Genomic DNA, 19,667 nt, shown 5'->3' with positions numbered 1-19,667 from the left:
TACTTCACTTTACTTATTGTTGAGCCGCTTATGGTCTTAATGAAGGAAAGTACGATTCTTTCTTCTGTGATATTTTACTTAACATAATAGCTAACATATTTTCTAAATACCCAGGCATACCCTATGAATTAGCAGTAACACAAATAATGCTTCAAAGGGATTAAAGTGTATTTGTGCCAGCATTCCCAATGTAGTGAGTTTCTAATGTTGGGAGACATGTATAACATGTCACAGGCTTTTCTACAAAGGGGGAAAAGAATTACTTTAAAACCCACTTGAGATTGGTTTCATTAATTGCATTAGAAGAAATATGGGTGCAAGACAATTGCTCAGTTGAGGCACAGGACTAATGGTGACAACAAAATCACTGTAGAGTAACATCAGTAAGTAATGTTATCTCAAAGCAGGTTCCTTATAGGGTTGAACTGACAAAGGCAGCAGGAAACCACAGCAGGGTGCAGTGGGTTGTGGCAGAAAGATGGAGGACACAATAACATAAATTCAGCAAAGATCTGCTTAAGTTCTGCACTTCTTAACTGAAAATTTTTGATGGTGTAAATTGTTAATGATCTTGACCTGTGCAGATAAGTAACCTGATTAGTTTTATTTGCCATTGGTTGGAATTAAGATTAATCCTAATGTAGTAGAAAAACAAAATTAAACAAAGTACAAGTTGCTGATTTTCTCTGTTATTTATGTACATCAAAACAGAAATGCTATTCTTCAGTCATGTTAATCATTTCTTTAACACAGCAATGGATCACCAACATTTAAAAATAATTGAAAAAGGCTGCTTAGTTTTTCTAACATACCAGCAAGGATAACTTACTTCTAGTTTATGTACTAGGCTAAAATGGTTCCAAAGTGATTTGGGAAGCATTGTTTATGGTCTTCCCATATGATAATTAAACACCAAGGTATTTGACAATTTGTTTACCTTCAGGTAATGACTGGTTTATTAAATGAGTCTGTTAAGTCAGCTTTTACAGACTCATGATTTTAATGTTGGTTGAATTTTAACTTTTTGTGGGAAGTGACTGGATGGGCCAATAGTTGACCACTTTTTATTTTTGACCTGGGTATCTGCAGTAGGATTCAGCCTCTACCTTTGGAACGAAAAGCCAGTGCTGGATTCCCACACTGGAGTAGATTGTGGGGTGCTTCTCTGTAGATAGAACTAAGAGATCATGGTAAGTAATATGGCAGAAATAACATTTCACCAAACAGTGGTTAAAGTTAATTACTTGGAAGTCTTCCAACACCAACATATCATTATTGGACATATGAAAATTCGAAGCATGTACAAAAGCATTACATGTGATGTCAAATGATTGTAGATTGTATAACTTTAAGGATAGTTCAAAAGCAAATAAGTTCGCACATGAAATATACTTTCTCTGAGGCCTGTACTTGTGTAAAAAAAGCCTAAGGTTACACCTGAACTGGAGGGGGACCAATATCATTGTAGGCAGGTTTGCTAGAGCTATTGCAGGGGGTTTAAAATAGTTTGGCAGGGGGATGGGAACCCGAATGATAGGTCAGAGGATGGGGCAGTTGGTGTACAGGTGGATGCAGTGTGTAGAGAGACTGTGAGGAAGGATAGGCATTTGAAAGGGCAAAATTGAAGTCAGTTAGATGGGTTGAAAGGTGTATATTTTAATGCAAGAAATATCAGGAACAAAGGTGATGAACTTAGAGCATAGGTCAGTGCATGGAACTACGATGTTGTGGCCATTACGGAGACTTGGTTGTCACAAGGGTAGGAATGGTAGCTGGATATTCTGGGATTTAGATGTTTCAAAAGAGACAGAAAGAGATGGGGGAGTGGCTTTGCTGCTCAGGGACAGTGTCACAGCTGTAGAAAGGGAGGATGTCCTGGAGGAATCGTCCACTGAGTCAGTGTGGGTGGAAGTCAGAAACAGGAATGGAGCAATCACTCCATTGGGAGTATTCTATAGACTCCTCCCCCAGTAGCAACAGAGACACTGAGGAACAGGTCAGGAGGCAGATTTTGGAAAGGTGCAAAAATAACAGGATTGTTGTCATGGGTGATTTCAACTTCCCTCATATTGATTGGCATCTCCTTAGTGCAAAAGCTTTGGATGGGGCGGAATTTGTTAGGTGTGTCCAGGAAGAATTCCTGACACAATATGTAGACAGGCCGACTAGAGGAGAGGCCATTCCAGATCTGGTACTAGGCAATGAACTTGTGTCAGATCTCTCAGTGGGTGATCATTTCAGAGACAGTGACCACAACTCCCTGACCTTCACCCTTGCCTTGGAGAGGGATAGGAGCAGACAGTATGGGAAAGTATTTAATTGGGGGGGGGGGGGGGAGGAGAGAGTTATGATGCTATTAGGCAGGAACTTGGAAGTGTAAATTGGGAGCATATGTACTCAGGGAAATGCACAATGGAAATGTGGAGGTTGTTTAGAGATGGACTTGCATGGGGTTCTGGATAGGTTTGTCCCACTAAGGCAGGAAAAGGATGGTAGGATGAAGGAGCCATGGCTGACAAGAGATGTGGAATATCTAGTGAAGAGGAAGAAAGAAGCTTACTTAAGATTTAGGAAGCAAGGATCAGATAGGGCTCTAGAAAGTTACAAGGTAGCCAGGTAGGAGCTTATGAATGAACTTAGGAAAGCTAGAAGGGGGCATGAGAAGGCCTTAGTGAGTAGGGTTAAGGAAAACCCCAAGGTGTTCTACTCATATGTGAAGAACAGGAGGATGACTAGAGTGAAGGTAGGACCGATTAGGAATAGAGGAGGAAACATGTGTCTGGAGTCAGAGGAGGTAGTGGAGGTCCTTAATGAATACTGTGCTTCGATATTCACCTGAGAGAGAGATCTTGACGTTTGTGAGGACAGCGTAAAACAGGCAGATAAGCTAGAACATGTTGATGTTAAGAAAGAGGATGTGCTGGAACTTTTGAAAAATATTAGGATAAGTAAGTCCCCAGGGCCAGATGGGATATCCCAGGATACTACGGGAAACAAAGGAAGAAATTTCTGAGCCCTTGGCGATGATCTTTGTGTCCTCACTGGCCGCAGGAGTAGTATCAGATGATTGGAGGGTGGCAAATGTTATTCCTTTGTTCAAAAAGGGAGGAGGGATAACCGTGGGAATTATAGACCAGTGAGTCTTACTTCAGTGGTGGGCAAATTATTGGAAAAGATTCTTAGGGACAGGATTTATGAACATTTAGAGAAACATAGTCTGATTAGGGATAGTCAGCATGGCTTTATGAGGAGCAGGTCATGCCTCACGAGCCTGATTGAATTCTTTGAGGATGTGACAAAGCACATTGTTGAAGGTAGAGCAGTGGATGTGGTGTATATGGACTGTAGTAAGGCGTTTGATAGGTTCCCCATGATAGGCTCATTCAGAAGGTCGGGAGGCATGGGATCCAGTGAAACTTGGCTGTGTGGATTCGGAATTGGTTGTAGATGGAGCATATTCTGACCGGAGGTTGGTGACCAGTAGTGTTCCGCAGGGATCTGTACTGGGACCCCTGCTCGTTGTGATTTTTATAAATGATTTGGATGAGGAAGTGGAAGGGTAGGTTAGTAAGTTTGCAGATGACATGAAGGTTGGTGGTGTTGTGGATAGTGTAGAAGGTTGTCGAGGATTACAATGGGACATTGATAGGATGCAACGCTGGGCTGAGAAGTGGCAGATGGAGTTCAACCTGGAAAAGTGTGAAGTTATTCACTTTAGAAGGTTGAATTTGAAGGCAGAATATAGGGTTAATGGCAGGATTCTTAGCAGTGTGGAGGAACAGAGGGATCTTGGGGTCCACATTCCTAGATTCCTCAAGGTTGCCACGCAGGTTGATAGGGTTGTTAAGAAGGCATATGTTGGCCTTCATTAGTCAGGGGATTGTGTTCAAGGGCCGTGAGGTAAATTTGCAGCTCTATAAAACCCTAGTTAGACCACACTTAGAATATTGTGTTCAGTTCTGCTCGCTTCATTATAGGAAGGATGTTGAAGCTTTAGAGAGGGTGTGGAGGAGATCTACCAGGATGCTACCTGGATTTGAGAGCATGTCTTATGAGGGTAGGTTGAGCGAAATAGGGCTTTCCTCTTTGGAGCAAAGGAAGATGAGAGGTGACCAGTTAGAGGTGTACAAGATAATGAGGCATAGATCGAATGGACAGCCAGAGACCCTTTCCCAGGGCAGAAGTGGCTAACACGAGAGGACATAATTTTAAGCTGATTGCAGGAAAGTACAGGGGGGGATGTCAGAGGTAAGTTTTTTTTTTTTAAATACAGAGTGGTGGGTGCATGGGATGCACTGCCAGGGGTGCTGGTAAAGGCAGATACATTAGGGACATTAAAGAGACTCTTAGGTAGGCACATGGATGATGGAAAAATGGAGAGGCATGTGGGAGGGAAGAGTTAGATTGATCTTAGAGCAGGTTAAAAGGTCGGTGTAACATCGTGGGCTGAAGAGCCTGTACTGTGCTGTAATGTTCTATGTTCTAATACTGGACAATCTATGGTCAGCCGAAGGATTCAATCTTTGTTACATCATGCACATAATTTCCTAATTATTTATAGATTTGTTCTGGTACCTTTTCCATTCTGATATACCAATAGAAAATTGTGAAGAGAACAGCCACACAGAAGCCATCATTAGTAGTAAGTAGAACAATTTACTTTTTTCTTGTATAGGACATCAAAACAGTTAAAACAACAACTTTTGATATTGTTAAAGAAACTGTTGAATGAATAAGTGATACTCACAAAATACTAATTGATATCCATTAAACACAGTCAGTAGCTACAGTACAGAGAGAGAGCGAGAGAGAGAGAGAGAGAAAAAGAGAGAGAGACTAGATACCCTATTGGATAAATCCAGCCAGAGGGAAGGTACTGGGGTAAGAATGATGTAAAGCAGCTCCTTACAAATATATAAGCTCTCTTTGCAAAATGTAGAAGCTCTCCTTTCACATTGTTCTGCAGCAATAATTATTACATAAATTAATTTCAGGTTCTTGATATACTATATCAATATTCAGAAATAAAAACAGAACTTAGCTGTCAATGTTTCAGAACTGATCATTTACTCTTATGATTAAGGAAATACTAATTGTTTCTTGCTCCACAGATGCTTCCTGATCTTCTGAGCATTTTCTACTTATATTTCAGATTTACAGCATTTTCAGTTTTTTGCTTTCTGAGTTTCCTTTTTGAAGGGAAGTGGTCAATAAAAATCCTGATCTAAAGATCCAAATTTATATAAGCTTATTACATAAAGTATCTGAATGTGCCTGTATTGGTCATATTTGGTGAATGCTCAAACTCAAAGTAGTAGTAAACTTTGCAGAGAGCTGCACATGACTTCAGGAGCACATAAATTGTGTGATGAAATGAGACGACACACAGCAAGGTTCTATTTCATTCAGGGGAATGTGAAGTTTGAGGAATTGGCAGGAAGAATGAGAAGAGGTGACAAACTAAATGGTTTCATTTTAAGCACATGCGTGAGAAGATGAATTAGTGATTGTACATTTAGAAATCTTTGTATGTGAATAGTTGACAAGGCTGTTGAAAAAGTATACAGTTTGTAAACAGAAACATGGAGAACAAATACACAATACTTATGCTAAACATTTAAAAAAATAACTGGCAGAATAATTGCATCTAATTGTGTGTTGCAGTTTGGGAAACATGTTATGTCCTGAGAAAAGGTGCAGTTGAAATTTACTAACATGGTACATGGGACGAAAGATTTTAGAAATATAGACAGGCTAGAAAGCTGAAATTGTCTTTTGACCAGAAAGCAGTTAAAGGGACATTTAAGAGGTGCTAACAATCAAGATGGATGTTCATAGAATTAATGAGGAGAAACTTTTTCTCCAGTGGCACAAGGAACCACTGATTCAAAGTAATTGGTAGGTGTCAGAAACATTTTTACACTGTTTATATGACCTGGAATGCGCAGCATGAAAGACTGACAGAAGAATATTCAATGATAAACTTCAAAAAGGAAGTGGATAACTCCTTGAAGAGGAGAGAATTTCAGGGCTATGGTTGAAAGGGTGGGAAGGTGGGATGACTTGAATAACTCCTTCAAATAAATGGCAATAGCATAAGTGATTTTAAGTGGATTTTCCTCATAACATTCAAAAAGGTGCCACCTGAAAGGCTATAAATCAAAGTAAAGACAGAAGATAATGCATCAACTTTGGCAGGTGTAATGAAAAAATAAACAACTGAAATTAGATATAATGAGTCATTTCAGGTTGATAGGTTGTTAATAGTGCCACAGTGATCAATGATGGGATCTCAGCTATTGAGAATCATGAGTTGGATAAACAAGCAAAGTGTAATGTGGTTGATATTGATGATGATATATAGTAGGGTAGGAAAACAAGCTGCAAAGAGGGATGTAAAGAATCTGTAAAGAGATACAAATGAGTTAATTGGATAAGAAAATAAGATATTGGGAGATAGGATATACTGTGGGAAATGGTGCAGTTATTTACCTTGGTAAGAGAAAATTGTTTAAATGGTGTGAAATGATTAAATGTTGGTGTACAAGAATTATGATCCTTGTACCTGAGATGAAGGAAGCTAACATGCAGGTGCAGCCAGCAATCTGGAATGCAGAAAGTATTTTGGCTTTTATTCCATAAGTGATCGAATTGAAACGTACAAGGTTCTGAGAGAGGTTAACAAGGTCGATAACGACAGACTGCTTCACTGAGTGGAGAGTCTAGAACTGGGAGAAAGTTGCAGGAATAGGTTATGGTCATTGAGCATTAAAATGAGGAGGAACGTCTTCACTCAGTGGGTATATGCATTCTGTGCCTCAGAGGGTTACCAATGCTCAGTCATTGAGAATGTTCAAGGCAGAGACTGACGTTTGTACCCTTGGGGAGATCGAGGACTAAGGGTATTGTTCAAGAAATGGAATTGAAATCAAGGATCAGCCACAATTTAAATGATAGGTAGAACATAGAACATAGAAAAACTACAGCACAATTCAGACCCTTTGGCCCACAAAGCTGTGTCGAACATGTCCCTACCCTAGAAATTACGCGGCTTACCCATAGCCCTCTATTTTATTCAGCTCCCTGTACCTATCTAACAGTCTCTTGAAAGACCCTACCGTATCCGCCTCCACCACCGTTTCTGGCAGCCCATTCCACGCACTCACCACTCTGAGTAAAATACTTACCCCTGACATCTCCTCCATATCTACTCCCCAGCACCTTAAACCTATGTCCTCTTGTGGCAACTATTTCAGCCCTGGGGAAAAGCCTCTGACTATCTACCTGATCAATACCTCTCATCATCTTATACACCTCAATCAGGTCCCCCCTCATCCTCCGTCTCTTCAAGGAGAAAAGGCCGAGTTCCCTCAGCCTGCTTTCATAAGGCATGCTCTGTATTCCAGGCAGCATCCTTGTAAGTCTCCTCTGTACCCTCTCTATGGCTTCCACATCTTTCCTGTAGTGAGGCGACCAGAACTGAGCACAATACTCCAAGTGGGGTCTGACCAGGGACCTATATAGCTGCAACAATACCTCTCGGCTCCTAAATTCAATTCCCCGATTGATGGACAGTACACCATATGCCTTCTTAACCACAGAGTTTCCGTAGGAATTTGAGGGGCAGATTTTGTTTACAGAGGGCATGGATATAGATATAGATATTTCATATCTATATGAAGTTCCACACATGCTTGAAGTCAGTAAGGGCCATGGAGGATGTACTTTAAATATCACATATAGATTCATCGTGGAAACAGGCCTTTCGGCCCAGCTCGTCCATACCAACTAAGATTCCCATCTAATCTAGTCCCATTTGCCTGCGTTGGGCCCATATCCCTCTCAACCTTTCCTATCCATGCACCTGTCCAAGTACCCTTTACATGTTGTTGATGTACCTGCCTCAACCAGTTCCTCTGGCAGCTCATTTCATATACTGACAACCCCCTGGATGAAAAATTTGCTGCTCAGTTTTCTATTAAATCTCTCCTGTCTAGCTTTAAATCTATGTGTTCTTGTTCCCCCAACCCTGGGATAAAGACTGTGCGCAATTCACTGTCTATAAGATCACCATTCATTCTCCTATACTCCAATGAACAAAGTCCCAACTTGCTCAACCTCTCTCCATAACTCAGTCCATCGAGTCCCAGCAACATCCTTGTAAATATCCTCTGCACTCTTTCCAGCTTAATGGCACCTTTCCTCTAGGGTGACAAAAATTGAACACAATATTCCAAATGTGGCCTCACCAGCATCTTGTTGCTGATAAAAAGTAGTGATGATTTCAAGAAAACTAAGTTGATGAATGGCCAAGTCTTAAAAGAGCATAGACCCTGCTCAGGGTGCTGTTATGGGAAGAGACATATACAGTCAGAAGTTCAGCAAGATTCCACTAAGGAGCAACAACAGGGAAATGGAAACGTATTCAGGTGGGGTAGTTGGAGTGTACAGTTCTCCACAATTCAAGAAGTTTAACTACCAATAATTGTGGCTGACCTAAAATAGGCAAACCTAAAATTTGTCTTCTCCACATTTTAATTTTCATAGTCCAGGGTTTCACAATTTGGTTCCTGACAAGTGATAATGACATGAGAACACAAGAAAATAGGAGCAGGAGTAGGTCACCTGGCCCCTCAAGCCTTCCCCACCATTCAATGTGATTGTAGCTGATGTGCCCCAGGCCTCATCTCCTCTTCTGTGCCAGTTCACAATAGCCCTCAATTCCCTAATCGTTCAAACAATTATCTACTTCCTCTTTAAATACTTCCAATGATCTCGTCTTCACTATCCTCCAGTGTATAGAATTCCAAACATTCACCATCATCTGAGAAAAGGAGTTCCTATGCATCTCAGTTTTAAATGACCCTCCCATAATCTTGTAACTGTGTCCCATTGTTAAAGATTCTCACTTCTGTTGGAATCAATTCGACATCTACTCTGTTGTGTACTCTCAGGATCTTGTGTTTCAATAAGATCACCCATTGCTCTTTTAAACTCCACAGAATATGAGAGGGCGGGAGAGAGGGAGAGAGGGGGAAGAGAGGGAAGGCCAACAAGAGTTATAACAAGAGCTATAACAAGAGCAGCAGGTATGGCAGGTTTGAGCATATTGGAGGACCCATTTTGAGAATGACTGTTTCTGAGGTCGAAGTGCAGTGATTGAGGTCAAAATGTAGAGGCTTTGATGAGGGAAGCTTGGGTGTCATTATGGTAAGGCAAGGTAAGGTCGTTCCTTTTTATTTTCATCGAACATTGGAAGGATTAGTAATGGCAGTCAGTGGAGTGGGATGCTCCTCCTGGTAGACGTGGGAGATCAGGGAGAAGTCAAGCGTCCCTGACGACTGTGTCTGCAGGAAGTGTGTCCAGCTGCAGCACCTCTCAGATTGTGTGGATCTGTTGGAGTGGCAGTTGGACTCACTGAGGAGCATACAGGAGGCAGAGAGGATTATAGACAGGAATTTTAGGGAGGTGGTCACACCAAAGGTTCAGCCATATAGATGGGTGATGCCCAGAAAGGACATGGAGACAGTGTAGGAGTTCCCTGTGCCTATTCCCCACTCTAACAGGTATACCATTATGGATACCGTTGGGGGTGGGGTAGGGGGGTATTGGTGGTGGGGAGGATGTGGCCTCTCAGAGGAAAGCAGCAGCAACTAAATCAGTGGCACCCCAACTGGCTCTGCTGTACAGTGGGGAAGGACAAAGTCTAGACAAGCAGTGGTGACGGGGTGAGACACCAGGATAGTGTGTTGCCTCCCTGGTGCCAGGGTCAAGGATGTCTTGGAGTGGGTACAGAACATTGTGAAAGGGGAGGGTGAGCAGCCAGAGGTCGTGGTCTATATTGGTATGAACGACATAGGTAAGAAGGAAGGGAATTCAGGGAGTTAGGTAGAAAGTTGAAAAGCAAGATCTCTAAGGTTGTAATTTTGGGATTATTCCCTGTGCCGTGTGCTACTGAGCATAGGAATAGGAAGGTTGGACAGATGTGTGGCTAAAGAGCTGGTGCAGGGAGAAGGGCTTCAGGTCTTTTGATCATTGGGATCTCCTTTGGGACAGGGGTCACCTGTACAAGGATGGGTTGCACCAGAAAGAGAAGGGGGCCAATATCCTTGCTGGGTGGTTTGCTAGTCTACTCAGGAAGGTTTCAACTCATGAAGCAGGGAGGTGGGACTCAGAATGACAGCGAAGCTGTTGGGGAGGCTGACTCATATGCAAAAAATAGAACAGGCAAGTCCAGTGGGGAGAGTGAGCAGAGACAGGAGAGGAAGCCTGGAAGGGCTGGTGGGCTTAACTGAATTTATTTAATGCAAGGAGCCTCCCATACAAGATGGATGAGCTGAGAGCATGAATCAGCACATGGGATTATGATGTTGTTACAACCATGGAAATGTGGTTGAGGGAAGGGCAGGACTGGCAGCTCAATGTACTGGGGTATAGAAATTTCAGGCATAAACGAGAGGGATGCAGATGGAAGGGGGTGTTGTACTGATCAACATTAACCCCAGTACTCAGAGGGTATACTGCAGCGATCAGCCAATGAAGTTACATTGGTAGAACTTATAAGAAAGGGGTAGTCACATATTTGAGGTTATTCTATAGGCCTCCCAATAGTTAATGGTAATTAGAAGAACAGATACAGTGGCATGCAAAAGATTGGGCACCCCAGGTCAAAATTTCTGTTACTGTGAATAGTTGAGCAGAAGATGAACTGATCTCCAAAAGTCATAAAGTTAATGTCATAAAGGTGACAGATCTATCAGTGGGTGAGCATTTGGGGGACAGTGACCATTGCTCCATGACCTTTAGAATTGTCATGGAGAGGGATAGGAGCAAAGAGGACGGGAAGATATTTAATTGGGGAAAGGCAAATTATGAGGCTATAAGGCGAGAACTTGGGAGTGTAAATTGGGGTAACATTTTTTAAGGGAAATGTACTATGGAGATGTGGTCAATGTTCAGGGATCTTTTGCAGGATGTTAGGGATAAATTTGTCCCAGTGAGGCAGAGAAAAATTGGTAGGGTAAAGGAACTGTGGGTGACGAGAGAGGTGGAACAAGTAGTTAGGAAGAAGAAGGCAGCATACATAAGGTGTAAGCAGCAAGGATCAGACAGGGCTCGTGAGGGATATAGAGTAGCAAGGAAGGAACTTAAGAAAGGGCTGAGGAAAGTGAGGACATGAAAAGGCTTTGGCGAGTAAAGTTAAGGAGAATCCCAAGGCTTTTTTCTCTTACGTGAAAAGCAGAAGCATGGCTAGGGTAAAGGTAGGTCCAATTAAAGACAAAGGTGGGAGAAGGTGCCTGGAAGCTGTAGAAGTGGGTGAGGTTCTCAATGAATACTTCTCTTCTGTATTCACCAAGGAGAGGGGTCTTGATGCTGAGGACAGTGTTGGTGAGGGTAATGTTCTAGAGTATATACCATAGAACCATACAGCACAAAACAGGCCCTTCGGCCCACCATGTTGTGCCATCCATCAAACCACCCTCACACTATCTAACCCTTTCCTCCCGCATATCCCTCTATCTCACATTCCTCCATATGCCTATCCAACAAACTCTTGAACCTGTCTAATGTATCTGCCTCCACTGTAGTATCTGTAGATATTAAGAGAGGATGTGTTGGAATTGTTAGAAAATATTAGGACAGATAAGTCCCAGGAGCCTGACGGAATATTCCCAGGCTGCTTCATGAGGTGAGGGAGGAGATTGCTGAACTGTTGGTTAGGATCTTTGAGTCCTCGTTGTCCACAGGGATGGTACCAGGGGATTGGAGGGTGGCGAATGTTGTCCCCTTATTCAAAAATGGTAGTAGAGATAGTCCAGGGAATTACAGACCAGTGAGCCTTAGGTCTGTGGTGGGCAAGCTGTTGGAAAGGATTCTAAGAGATAGGATCTATGAGCATTTAGAGAATCATGGACATTAGGGACAACCAACATGGCTTTCTGAAGGGAAGATTTTGCCTCACAAGCCTGATAGGGTTCTTTGAGGAGGTGACCAGACAGATTGATGACGGTAGTGCAGTGGATGTGGTCCACATGAATTTTAGTAAGGCGTTTGATAAGGTTCCACATGGTAGGCTTCTTCAGAATGTCAGAGGCTAAGGGATCCAGGGTGGATTGGCAGTGCGGATTCAGAGTTGGCTTGCCTGTAGAAAGCAGAGGGTTGTGGTGGAGGGAGTGCTTTCGGACTGGAGGGCTGTGACTAGTGGTGTTCCACAGGGATCGATTCTGGGACCTCTACTTTGTGATATTTATTAATGACTTAGATGAGGGGTGGAAGGGTGGGTTAGCAAGTTTGCAGGTGACACAAAGATTGGTGGTGTTGTGGATAGTGTGGAGGGCTGTCAAAGCTTGCAGAGGGATATTGATAGGATGCAGAGCTGGGCTGACAAGTGGCAGATGGAGTTCAATCCAGAGAAGTGTGAGGTGGTACACTTTGGAAGGACAAACTCCAAGGCAGAGTACAAGGTAAATGGCAGGATTCTGGGCAGTGTGGAGGAGCAGAGGGATCTGGGGGTTCATATGCACAGATCACTGAAAGTTGCCTCACAGGTTAATAGGGTAGTTAAGAAAGCTTATGGGATGTTAGCTTTCATAAGCTGAGGGATCGAGTTCAAGAGCCGCGAAGTTAGACCACACTTAGAGTACTGTGTCCAGTTCTGGTCACCTCATTATAGGAAGGATGTGGAGACGTTGGAAAGGGTGCAGAGGAGATTTACCAGGATGCTGCCTGGATTAGAGAGTATGGATTATGAGGAGAGACTAAGGGTGCTAAGGCTGTTCTCATTGGAGAGGAGGAGGATGAGGGGAGACGTGATAGAGGTGTACAAGATATTGAGAGGAATAGAGTGGACAGCCAGCACCTCTTTCCCTGGGTACCAATGCTCAAAACAAGAAGATGTGGCTTTAAGGTAATGGCCCACAATGTTGTGCTGACCTTTAAACCTCTCCTAAGACTATCTAACCCTTTCATCCCACATATCCCTCTATTTTAAATTCCTCCATTTGCTTATCTTGTAATATCCTGAATATGACTAATGTACTTGCCTCCACCACCAACCCAGGCAGCGCATTCCATGCACCAACCACTCTCTGGGTGAAAAACCTTCCTCTGATATCTCCCATGAACTTCCCACCCATTATTTTAAAGCCATGCCCTCTTATATTGAGCATTGGCACCCTGGGAAAGAGGCATTGGCTGTCCATTCTATCTATTCCTCTAATATTTTGTACACCTCTATCATGTCTCCTCTCATCCTCCTTCTCTCCAAAGAGTAAAGCCCTTGCTCCCTTAGTCTCTTCTCACAATGCATACTCTCTAAACCAGGCAGCATCCTGGTAAATCTGCTCTGCACCCTTTCCAACGCTTCCACATCCTTCCTATAATGAGTCAACCAGAACTGGACACAGTACTCTAAGTGTGGTCTAACCAGAGTTTTATAGAGCTGCATCATTACCTCGCAGCTCTTAAACTCAATCCCTCGACTTATGAAAGCTAATACCTCATAAGCTTTCTTAACTACCCTATCCACCTGTGAGGTAACTTTCAGTGATCTGTGGATGTGGAACCCCAGATCCCTTTACTCCTCCACACTACCCAGAATCCTGCCATTAACTTTGTACTCCGCCTTGGAGTTTGTCCTTCCAAAGTGTACCATCTTACACTTCTTCGGATTGAACTCCATCTGCCATTTCTCAGCCCAGATCTGCATCCTATCAATATCCCTCTGCAATCTTTGACAGTTCTCTACACTATCCACAACACCAAACTGTGTCATCTGCAAACTTGCCAATCCACCCTTCTATCCCCTCATCCAAGTCATTAATAAAAATCATGAAAAGCAGAGGTCCCAGAACCGATCCTTGTGGGACACCACTAGTCACAGCCCTCCAATCTGAAGGCACTCCCTCCACCACAACCCTCTACTTTCTACAGGCAAGCCAATTCTGAATCCACATGACCAAGCTTCCCTGGTTCCCATGCCCTCAACCTTCTGAAGCAGCCCACCATGTGGAACTTTGTCAAATGGCTTACTAAAATCCAGGTAGACTACATCTACTGCACCACCCTCATCAATCTGTCTGGTCACCTCTTCACATGATCTACCCTTCACAAATCCATGCTGGCTGTCCCTGACCAGACCATCATTCTCTAAGTGTCCATAGATCCTATCTCTAAGAACCCTTTCCAACAGCTTGCCCACCACAGATAGCTCACTGGTCTATAATTCCCTGGACTATCCCTACTACCTTTTGTTTTGAATAAGGGGACAACATTATCCACCCTCCAGTCCTCTGGTACCATTCCCATTGACAACGAGGACTCAAAGATCCTAGCCAAAGTCTCAGAAATCACCTCGCTCGCCTCGCAGAGCAGTTTAAGGAATATTCCATCAGGCCCCGGGGACTTATCTGTCCTTATATTTTCTAACAGCTCCAACACATCCTCTTGATATCCACTTGCACCAGAACATTAACCTTACCAACACTGTCCTCAGCTAGTCCCCTCTTCTTGGTGAATACTGAAGAGAAGTATTCATTGAGAACCTCACCTACTTCCACAGCTTCCAGGCACAGCTTCCCATCTTTATCCCTAATCGGTCCTACCTTTACTCCCGTCATCCTTCTGCTCTTCACATAAGTGAAACATGCCCTGGTGTTCTCCTTAATCCTACTCGGCAAGGCCTTTTCATGTCCCCTTCTTGCTCTCCTCAGCCACTTCTTCAGTTCCTTCCTTGCTACCCTGTATTACTCAAGAGACCTATCTGATCCTTGCTGCCTAAACCTTATGCATGCTGCCTTCTTCCTCCTAACTAGATGTTCCACCTCTCTTGCCAACTATGGTTCCTTCACCCTGCCATTCTTTCTCTGCCTCACCGGGACAAATTTATCTCCAACATCCTGCAATAGATCCCTGAACAACGACCACATCTCCATCATACATTTCCCCTCAAAAATATCATTCCAATTCACACTCTTAAGTTCTAGCCTTATAGTCTCAAAATTTGCCCTTCCCCAATTAAATATTTTCCTGTCCTCTTTGCTCCTATCCTTGACCATGACAATGCTAAAGGTCAGGGACCAGTGGTCACTGTCCCCCAAATGCTCACCCACTGAGAGATCTGTCACCTGACCCATTTTATTACCTAATACCAATACGGCGTTCCCTCTAGTCAGCCTGTCAACATACTGTGACAAGAATCCGTCCTGGAAACACTTAAACTCTGCCCCATCTAAACCTTTGGTATTAAGCAGGTGCCAATCAATATTTGGGAAATTGAAGTCTCCCATGATAACAACCTTGTTATTTTTGCACCTTTCCAAAATCTGCCTCCCAATCTGCTTCAGTGTCCTTGCTGCTACCGGGGGGCCTATAGAATACTCCCAGTAGAGTAACTGCTCCTTTCTTGTTCCTAATTTCCATCCATACTGACTCTCGAGAGGACCCTGCTACATTATCCACCCTTTCTGCAAGTATAATAGTATCCCTGACCAGTAACGCCACCCCTCCTCCTCTTCTACCCCACCTCCCTATCCCTTTTAAAACACTGAAAACCAGGAATATTCAATATCCATTCCTGCCCTGATGTCAGCCATGTCTCTGTAATAGCCACAATATCGTAGTCCCATGTACTTATCCAAGCTCTCAGTTCATCAGCCTTATTCCTGATACTTCTTGAATTTAAGTAAATGCACTTTAGCCCATCCATCTTACTACTTTTATACCCTATACTCTGCTTCTTCCTCAAAGTCTCTCTATATGTTGGATGTGGCTTTACTCCATGCACCTCTTCCACTGCCCTATCCGTCCGGTTCCCATCCCCCTTGCAAGCTAGTTTAAACCCTCCCGAACCACACTAGCAAACTTGCCTGCAAGGATATTGGTCCCCCTCGAGTTCAGGTGTAACTCATCCAATTTGTACAGGTCCCACCTTCCCCAAGAAAACCTTTCCTGTGTCCTCACCACAAAATTCAGCGTCAGAAGTTTGCAAAGGAACATCTAAACAAGCCTGATGCATTTTGGAAATAAGTCCTGTGGACTGATGAAGTTAAAATGGAACTTATTCACTGCAATGAGTAAAGGTATGTTTGGAGATAAAAGGGTGCAGAATTTCATGAAAAGAACACCTCTCCAACCGTTAAGCACAGAGGTAGATCGATCATGCTTTGGGCTTGTGTTGCAGCCAGTGGCATGGGGAACATTTCACTGGTAGAGGGAAGAATGAATTCAATTAAATACCAGCACATTCTGGAAGCAAACATCACACCGCCTGTAAAAAAAAGCTGAAGATGAAAAGAGGATGTCTTCTACAACAGGATAACAATCCTAAAAAACCTCAAAATCCACAATGGACTACCTCAAGAGACACAAGCTGAAGGTTTTGCCATGGACCTCACAGTCCCCCAATCTAAACATCATGAAAATCTGTGGATAGACCTCAAAAGAGCAGTGCATGCAAGATGGCCCAAGAATCTCACAGAACTAGAAGCCTTTTGCAAGGAAGAATGGGCAAAAATCCCCCAAACAAGAATTGAAAGACTCTTCACTGGCTACAGGAAGCATTTACAAGCTGTGATACTTGTCAAAGGGGGTGTTACTAAGTAATGACCATGCAAGTGCCCAAACTTTTGCTTCGGGCCCTTTTCCTTTTTTGTTATTTTGAAACTGTGAAAGTTGGAAATAAAAAAGTAATCTTGCTTAAAATATTAAAGAAATGTGTCATCTTTAACTTTATGCCTTTTGGAAATCAGGTCATCTTTTACTTTGCTTAGCTATTCACAGTAACAGAAATTTTGACCAGGAGTGCTCAAACTTCTGCATGCCGCTGTATGTAAGCAAGTCTCAGAAGGGCGGAAAAGCATGTTTTAGTAGTAGGGGATTTTAAATTTCCCAATGTTGACTGGGATTACCTTAGAGGAAAGGGCTTGGATGGTGTTTATTTATAAAAAAAGCATCCAAGAAAGTTTTTTGAAGCAGTTTATAGAGAGTCCTCCTCGGGAGATTACTTGAACTTCTCAGGGAATGAGGATGGACTAGAGATAAAAGTGTCTGTGCAGGAACCCTTTGGGAACAGAGACCATAGCTTTAAGGTAGTCATAGAAACAGAATATGCTGGTCCTTGATGTATGGTCCTAAACTGGAGGAAGATGGATTTCAATTGTAAGACAGAACTTGGCAGCAATAGTTTGGGAGCAGCTGCTGGAGTGGAAAACAACATCTGATAGGTGGGAGGTGTTTAAAAGTGAGGTACTAAGAATTCAGAGTCAGCATGAACCTGTAAGGGCAGGAAGAATAGATGGTAAATTTAGGGAACCTGGGCTAACAAAGGATATTGAGGGATTGGTCAGGGAAAAGAAGGAAGCCTGTGTCAGGTATATGGAGTTGGCATTGATCGAGTCCTTTGAGATTTATGAAAGATTTAGGAGACAACTTGAAAAAGAAGCTAGGAGGGCAAAAAGGGGCCATGAAATGACCTTGGCAAGTAGGATTAAGAAGAACCCTCACCCCTTTTATAAGTATTTAAGAAGTTAGCTAAGGAAAGACTAGGTCTTCTACGGGACCAGAGGGGCAATCTATGCGTGGAGTCAGGGGACAGGAGCAAAGTCCTAAATGAATACTTCTCATCGTTATTCACAGGGTGTGGAGGCTGAAGAGCTAAGAGAGGGGTACACTGTTATTTTGGAGTATGTTTATATCTTCATTACCCACAGGTGAGGTACTAGAAGACTAGGGGATAGCTAATATTTACACATTCAAAAAGGACAGTAGGGATAAGCCTGGAAACAACAGTCTTATCATAGATTCGTAGATTCTTAGAGCTATAAGCACAGAACCAGGACCTTCAGCCTAACTCATCCATGCTGACCAGGATGCCTATCTAAGCTAATCCCTATTTGCCTGCATTTGGCCCCTATCCCTTCTGAAACATTCCTATTCAAATGTTTTTTTAAACATTGTAATTATACCTGCCTCTACCACTCCTCTGGCAGTTTGTTCTACATACATACCACCCTCTGAATATGGATAAACTTGCCCCTCAGATCTCTTAAATTTTTCCCTCTCATCTAAAACCTATGACCTCTAGTTCTGGACTTACTGACCCTGGAATAAAGACAGTGGCTATCTACTGTATCTATGCACCTTATGATTTTATAACCTCGATAAAGTCACTTCTCAGCCTCCTTGGTTCTGGGGTAACAGTCCCAGCCTATCCAATCTCTCCTTATGCTGCAACTCAAGTTTTCCACTCTAGGCAACATCCTAAAGAATCTTTTCTGCATTCTTTTTCTTAACCACATCCTGCCTGCAGTGTGGGGACCAGACTGCACACAGTACTCCAAGTATGATCTAACTGACGGCTTGTACAACGTTAAGCCCAATCTATTCAAACTCTCCTCATAACTACTCTCTATTGCTACCACATCACTTGGGTTATCAAAAGAAACATTGAAGACTTGCATAGGTTTTTCACAACACTTAGGTTAGCAGAAGAATTGATGTCAGACAACAGGCCACAATTTGTTTCCTCACAATTTGAAAAAAAATCACATAACTGAATGTTATAAATCACATGGTTGCAACCCTTCAGCTAACTGCATCAAATGGAAATCCAAAATGCTCTGCCACACGGTGCAGGAGTCAGTCAAAAAAAAAATAATGTCGGCAGGTTAAATGTGAATATGGTGCACAGGCCAGCAACTTTCCTGTTGGAACAGCATAATCAAGGTTGACACCTTGGCTAAAATTCCAGCTAGTTTGCTGTAGCCAACTATACAAAGCAAAAGGTGAAAGAAATGGTGTCAAACACTTTAGTTTAAACTGAAAGGAAAAAAAAATGGTTTTGGGTGGACGAGCATTCAGGTCTCTAGTACAGGTAGAGAAATCCAGGTAAGATTTGGGAAAAATTGCTGCAATGTATGGAAAAAAAGTGGAAGGGAAGGGAAGGTCAGGAGGGAAAGGTGGATGGGAAGGTCAGGGAGATGAATATTGATCACTCATTTTTTGCACATGACTCTCAATGTGTGCAAGGCAGTGGTGAGCAGAGGTGTGGGATAGAACATGTGCCAGAAGAGGACATCATAGATGAATATGGAGAAGTTATTGGTGATAGGCATTGACGGTCCTAGTGAGAGACCACCAGTGAATGTGAACTGGCAGATGATCAGAGGTTATACCACTGAGAAAGTCCCAAAGAGTTAGGAGTTTGGCAAAGTGGTTGGACTTGTAAATCTTGGTTGAATGCAACTGCTTCTTTTTCTTCTTCTAATGAGGAAAAAAATATAGAGGGAAAGCGTAGTACCATAGAACCATAGAACAATACAGGCCTTCGGTCCACCATGTTGTGCTGCCCTTCAAACCACACCTAACCCCTTCCTCCCACATATCCCTCTATCTTAAATTCCTCCATATGCTTATCTAACAATCTCTTGAACTTGACCAATGTATCAGCCTCCACCACCACCCCAGGCAGCTCATTCCATTCACCAACCACTCTCTGGGTGAAAAACCTCTCTTTTGACATCTCCCCCGAACTTCTCACCCATTACCTTAAAGCCATGTCCTCTGGTTTTGAGCATTGGTGCCCTGGTAAAGAGGCGATGGCTGACCACTCTATCTATTCCTCTCAATACCTTGTATACGTCTATCACGTCTCCCCTCATCCTCCTTCT

The 19,667-nt window shown here is 42.9% G+C and overlaps 1 long non-coding RNA gene across 1 annotated transcript in view; it reads left to right on the top strand.

Annotated features, from left to right (window-relative positions):
• The first annotated feature begins 1,114 nt into the window (after positions 1 to 1,114).
• Positions 1,115 to 19,667, top strand: part of LOC127575457 (uncharacterized) — a 45,545-nt gene continuing 26,992 nt past the window's right edge. Inside the window, exons 1-2 of the long non-coding RNA XR_007957065.1 lie at positions 1,115 to 1,190; positions 4,562 to 4,642. This is a non-coding gene — a long non-coding RNA (uncharacterized LOC127575457). The remainder of the gene's footprint in view (positions 1,191 to 4,561; positions 4,643 to 19,667) is intronic.

This window comes from Pristis pectinata, chromosome 10 (assembly GCF_009764475.1).
Source record: "Pristis pectinata isolate sPriPec2 chromosome 10, sPriPec2.1.pri, whole genome shotgun sequence".
Lineage (NCBI taxonomy): Eukaryota > Metazoa > Chordata > Chondrichthyes > Rhinopristiformes > Pristidae > Pristis > Pristis pectinata.
The sequence above is the reverse complement of the archived record's forward strand: the minus strand, read 5'-3'. Positions and strand labels throughout refer to the sequence as shown.